Source organism: Leiobunum rupestre, chromosome 9, assembly GCF_980474605.1.
Source record: "Leiobunum rupestre chromosome 9, qqLeiRupe1.1.hap1, whole genome shotgun sequence".
Lineage (NCBI taxonomy): Eukaryota > Metazoa > Arthropoda > Arachnida > Opiliones > Sclerosomatidae > Leiobunum > Leiobunum rupestre.
The window spans coordinates 58,732,337-58,737,730 of NC_143392.1; the positions used below are offsets into that span (position 1 = coordinate 58,732,337).

The window sequence follows — 5,394 nt, forward strand, 5'->3', positions numbered from 1 at the left end:
TTCAATAGTCGGCAACTATCTCCGGTTTTGTCAGCTGTTCTCTCATCAAAATTAATTTAAATAGCCGTATTTAAGACCATCGATGGGGCAAGATTGAGTGAGAGATCTCACAATTCTTAGTATTGGAAAAGGCGTCTCTGAAGTATTAGATTTAATTATGTTTTTTATCAATTTGTTTATAAAAAAGACGTTTATTTGTTGCAGGTACTGTCAAGTTAAATTGTTTTAAAATTTAAAATTTCATCAAATAGCTGGACCTTATTTAAAAAAAATAAACGAGGACCCTCAATACGGCACTGCGTTTTGAGGATAAAAATAAAAGAAAAATGTTTAAATTCTGGAGACTTTAAAGGTTTTCAAAGAAACCTTTCTTACGTATCATCAATATTGATTATAGCTAATTCGAGAGCGATAATCTTAAAGCAATAACGTTACTGACACTTTTATTTATCTATTCATTTAACCAACAATGGAATTGAATTTAAATATACTACCGTACGTACTTGTTTTGTGTGGAAATATCGAGACCATTCTTTAAAGTTGAATGGGTAGTAAATAATGTTAATCATTTAACGGAGATGTTTAGGCTACTTGTACTAGTACTAGATGCTTCAAACGAAGGAAAATAATTATTTAAATAAAAACCAGATTTGTTTTTTTTAAAGCAACGATAAAGCATACTATCTCTAGTTGGATACTATTCGATAGTCTGGGTATTGTAAACTCACAACAGCGGAAACTCCATCACTTGACGCAAAGGTCTTATCAAACAATCCGTTTTACCCTTTTAGTACGTTCACTCGAATTATTTATCTTTAACCTACACGCTTGCTTTAGTATTGTTCTTGAGAGCGAATGGCAAACCTTTGAAACTTTTTTAAATTTAAACACCCTAGTGACAGCTCTACGAATATTGAATTAAAAAAAATTTTGGTAGGAAGTTTACTTTAAAACTTATATAATTGCACCTTATTTGGTTTTTTAAAGGTTCACGAGTGATCCTTCACGACAGAAGCTATGAAAATCTGCCAATTATTTTTCGTGTTGGTCACAACGGCTCTAATCTTCACTCACGTGGTGCAAGTCAAAAAGGATCTGAAACCCGGGGAAAGTCAGTCCATCTCTTTTAACTGTGAAGAAAAATTTAGATGTATTTAAAAACACTTAGTTTTTAAAATTATTTTCGTACGTATATATATATATATATATATATATATATATACGTACGAAAATAATATATATATATATTATAAATATATATACTTTCGAAAATTATAAATAAATATGAATATTTTTCATTTGCCCATGTTTTATTCGAAGTTATAATTAAATGTAATTTATGGAATCGCCGTTAAATCTGTAACAACAACTCAAAGATCGATTAATCCTATAAATGTGTAATTATCTATTTTCTAGATTTCAGTTTCCAAAATGACACGTGCATAAAGGATTACTTTTGCGACTGTTCCACCCCGAGTGTCAAATGCTACTGTAGTTATATTCATAAGCTTGCCGAGCCCGAATGAAATGAACATCAATGATGTATACTAGTAATTTAAGTATCCAAACTAAAAAATATATATTTTGGAAAATATATTTCATTTGTGTATTATTAAGATTGGTAATAAAACCTTTAATGAAATCGAAGCTCTCACACCGTAGTCCATTTTCAGCGAGCGAATAAGACAATAAAATTTCCCATCATAAAATAAATCAATACCATTTATGCGTGTCTCTTGTTCATCAAGATTAAAATAATATAAAAAAATGAGTATTTCAATCACTATAATTCGCATAAAAATTGTCTTTAAGTACTTCTTTCTCTCTGCTATATTCAGCCCATATACCATAATAATAAATAATAATAATAATAATAATAATAATCAGCTGGGCTAATATCCATGCGAAAACAAGCTCTTTAAAACTTGAATTACTGGAACGCAAGTGAATATATGTTTAAAAGTTTTTTCCAGGTACGTCCTGTTCTAAGATCATTATCCATCAGTTTAATAAGATTCAAATTTAATTCGCAAAATTGGTTTATACTTTATTCCCTTCTAACTATATTTGTTAGATAATTGGTTGCATTTAAAATTTGATTTTGTCTCTTTTCTACACAATATTCCCGACTAGATATGTCACTACAAAAACTGACATCGTCTTCGTTATGGCCCGAAACACTTTTTCCAATAGAGGTTACAACTGAGTTTGGTAACTTGTGTTTTCTTCGGTTTCTAATATCATTATGGCTGCCTTCCTCTGTAGGTCTTTTTCAATAATGTTTTTATCATCTTCTGAATCTGTAATGATTCCGCAAACATCCATTTGTTGAAGGTGAACAATTTCCTGGTTAAAGGCTTTGTGGTTCTCATGTACAAAATTACCATTGAAAAATGTTTCCGTTAAATTTGTTGTCACAAATCATCATTGTTTTGAAAAACATTTGAGCAAGAAATCACTAAGTTACATTTCAAAACTAAATAAGGACTAAAAGAATGTTTGGTTTTGATATGTTTAAGCCACCCTGAGGTGTTGGTCTTATAACATTACAAAATGTGCAGGTATATGTATCCGTTTTCTGGTTCTCAGGGTGTTTTAAATGTATGTCGAAAGAAAATATTAAGTTTCAAGCCAAAAAGTAAAAAAAAATCCCTTTTACAAAAATATAGCAATTAATTATAATTCACCTTAACCCGTTTCTTTAGCTGAAGAATACTAATATTTTCTGCTACGCAGATTCACCTTTATTTTTATATCCACATAAAAACAGTTTTGGGCCAAGAAATAAAAATACTCCCTTTTCGGAAACAAATACACCAATAAATAAAAATTACCCTTAACCCGTTAAAATTTTTCACAACGAATAACCATCTTTATCCATACCAAATAAGTTTTGGGTCCACTTCTCCCAATCACATATATTTAAAATCAAGTAGTATTTACCCTTCACACTCTTGAAGGTTGTGTCCTTTTGTAAATAAAAAAATATTCCTGATTCACCACAGACAATAGGCTACAAAGGACCACAATGAATAAAGCCTAAGCAACTGTTTGGTCGTTTAAGTTAGAAATTTAAGTCAGCTGAGTGTATTTCAGACACTAATTTGTTTTAAAAATATATTTTAAATAAAAAATAATTATTATTTTTTGAAACAAAATCCATTGTCGTCGATGACCGATGAGTGGCGAAAACCGAAATTGGGCTAACATAAGGAAAGGAAAACCAAAGAAAGAAAATTTTGAATGAGAAAACCGTTGACAAGGCCGTTATAAGGGGAACTATCCCTAAGCCCTTAATACGAATCTATTCTATTTTGTAGTTTACAAACCTTACTCTAGAAGGCGAAAGAGCGTTCGTACTTATTTGAACCAAAGAAAAAAATTAAGTTACCGTTTTCTATTATACACTTTGAGAACGCTTTTGTTCGATTTTGAACAAAATGGATTTCTATGAGCTGTATTGAGAGTCATTGGGTATATTATAAGATTTTAAAAACCATTAAAAAACCAATCTAATTTTAATTGGTAACTTAATTGGATTTGTGTTGGTGTCATTGGAATCTTAAAAGGAAATAACTTTCCATTAAAGCACCATCACCGCCAATAGATTACCATTCGGATTCAATTTCCTATTTCAACTCTATCGCCGCCAATAGATTGCCATTAAATTTTTTTATGGAAAACCATTCGAATTCAATTTCCTATTTAAACTCTATCGCCGCCAATAGATTGCCATATAACTTTTTTATGGAAAACCATTCGAATTCAATTTCCTATTTAAACTATCGCCGCCAATAGATTGCCATATAACTTTTTTTATGGAAAACTATTGGGATTCAATATCCTATTTAAACTCTATCGCCGCCAATAGATTGCCATATAACTTTTTTATGGAAAACCATTCGGATTCAATATCCTATTTAAACTCTATCGCCGCCAATAGATTGCCATATAACTTTTTTATGGAAAACCATTCGGATTCAATATCCTATTTAAACTCTATCGCCGCCAATAGATTGCCATATAACTTTTTTATGGAAAACCATTCGGATTCAATATCCTATTTAAACTCTATCGCCGCCAATAGATTGCCATATAACTTTTTTATGGAAAACCATTCGGATTCAATTTCCTATTTAAACTCTATTGCCGCCAATAGATTGCCAATGCTTTTATCAAAGCAGTTGAAAGGCTGAATTAAGGGGGAGTAGTTGAGATCTATGGAGGTGCAGATATTAAAAATGTTTTAGGTTTAAAGAGTTTTGTTTTTGAAATTTTCAAAAGCGAAATATCTTTCTAAAATAATTTCCATCAATTTTCTTCACCTTTAATATATTTTAAAACCCTTCCCTTAAATTTGAGCCTTGAAACTGTAACAGTAAACCGAGAAAATTTTAAATTGCAAAGGATTATGTGTAAAATTACAGCATTTAATTAATAGTAGTTTTCCTGTGTAGCTTTCGCAATGGCTGGCATTTTGTGAGGCATTTTTTCTCTATGGGAGAAAGCATTTGTGACATTGTATCACTTGACATTGAAATCACTGTATATATTACCTATAACTTACACCAATTACCTTACATCTATCAGATATCACTTCAACTATCACCTCTCACATATCACCTATCACTTCACCAGACGTAAATAGGGTAAGTGGACTTTTCAATCTTTGGCTAGTGCAAGACGTCCATTGACACCGTTAAACCGGTTTCAAAATGTAAATTTAAAATAAGAAAGTGGTTCTACTTTAGTTTGGCTCTATCTATCTTGCTATAAGCATCCAATGAAACGTTTTTTGCTATTGATAATCCCGGAATAAACAAATTTGAAAATTAGACGCCTCTCCAAAATCTTGAAGAGGGCCGCTTCTCATACTTACTTTTGCTATCACCTGAACCTCATATATTACCTTTTACCAATCACCGTACCTATCATCTATCACCTATCAACTCACCTAACCTCAACAATACTTTAGTCGTAAAGAATACACTTGGGGGCACAGAAGGTGACAGCAAGGTCATAAGAGTGGCGTTGAGTTAGAAAAAGGAAGTCGAGAACGTGGTGAAAATTTCAGCATGCTACCGAGCAGCGTTTAAAAGTAATTAAAGGGACAGACATGCATACATCCATCCATACAAACATACACGACAACTTGAGAAATATATTATAGATATTGTTACTGGATTACCTAAAATGATCAACAGGCAGACAATTAAAGAAAATAATGTTCTTAAAAATGTGTTAATTGGTTCATTACAGTATTGGCGTATGATATAAATGAAATTAGTGATGTTTATCAAATGCCCGTAGGAAATAAGCAAATATCAATTATCAGAGTTGTATTCTCACTAAAAAACACCGAGATAAATGGCTAAAGGCATTTAAAAAAACGTA

The 5,394-nt window shown here is 31.3% G+C and overlaps 1 long non-coding RNA gene across 1 annotated transcript; it reads left to right on the top strand.

The window, feature by feature from the left end:
• Positions 1-649: 649 nt before the first annotated feature.
• LOC149931609 (uncharacterized) lies at positions 650-1,610 on the top strand. The gene is made up of 3 exons (XR_016474111.1): positions 650-790; positions 988-1,111; positions 1,417-1,610. It is a non-coding gene; the product is annotated as an uncharacterized LOC149931609 (long non-coding RNA).
• Positions 1,611-5,394: the final 3,784 nt, after the last annotated feature.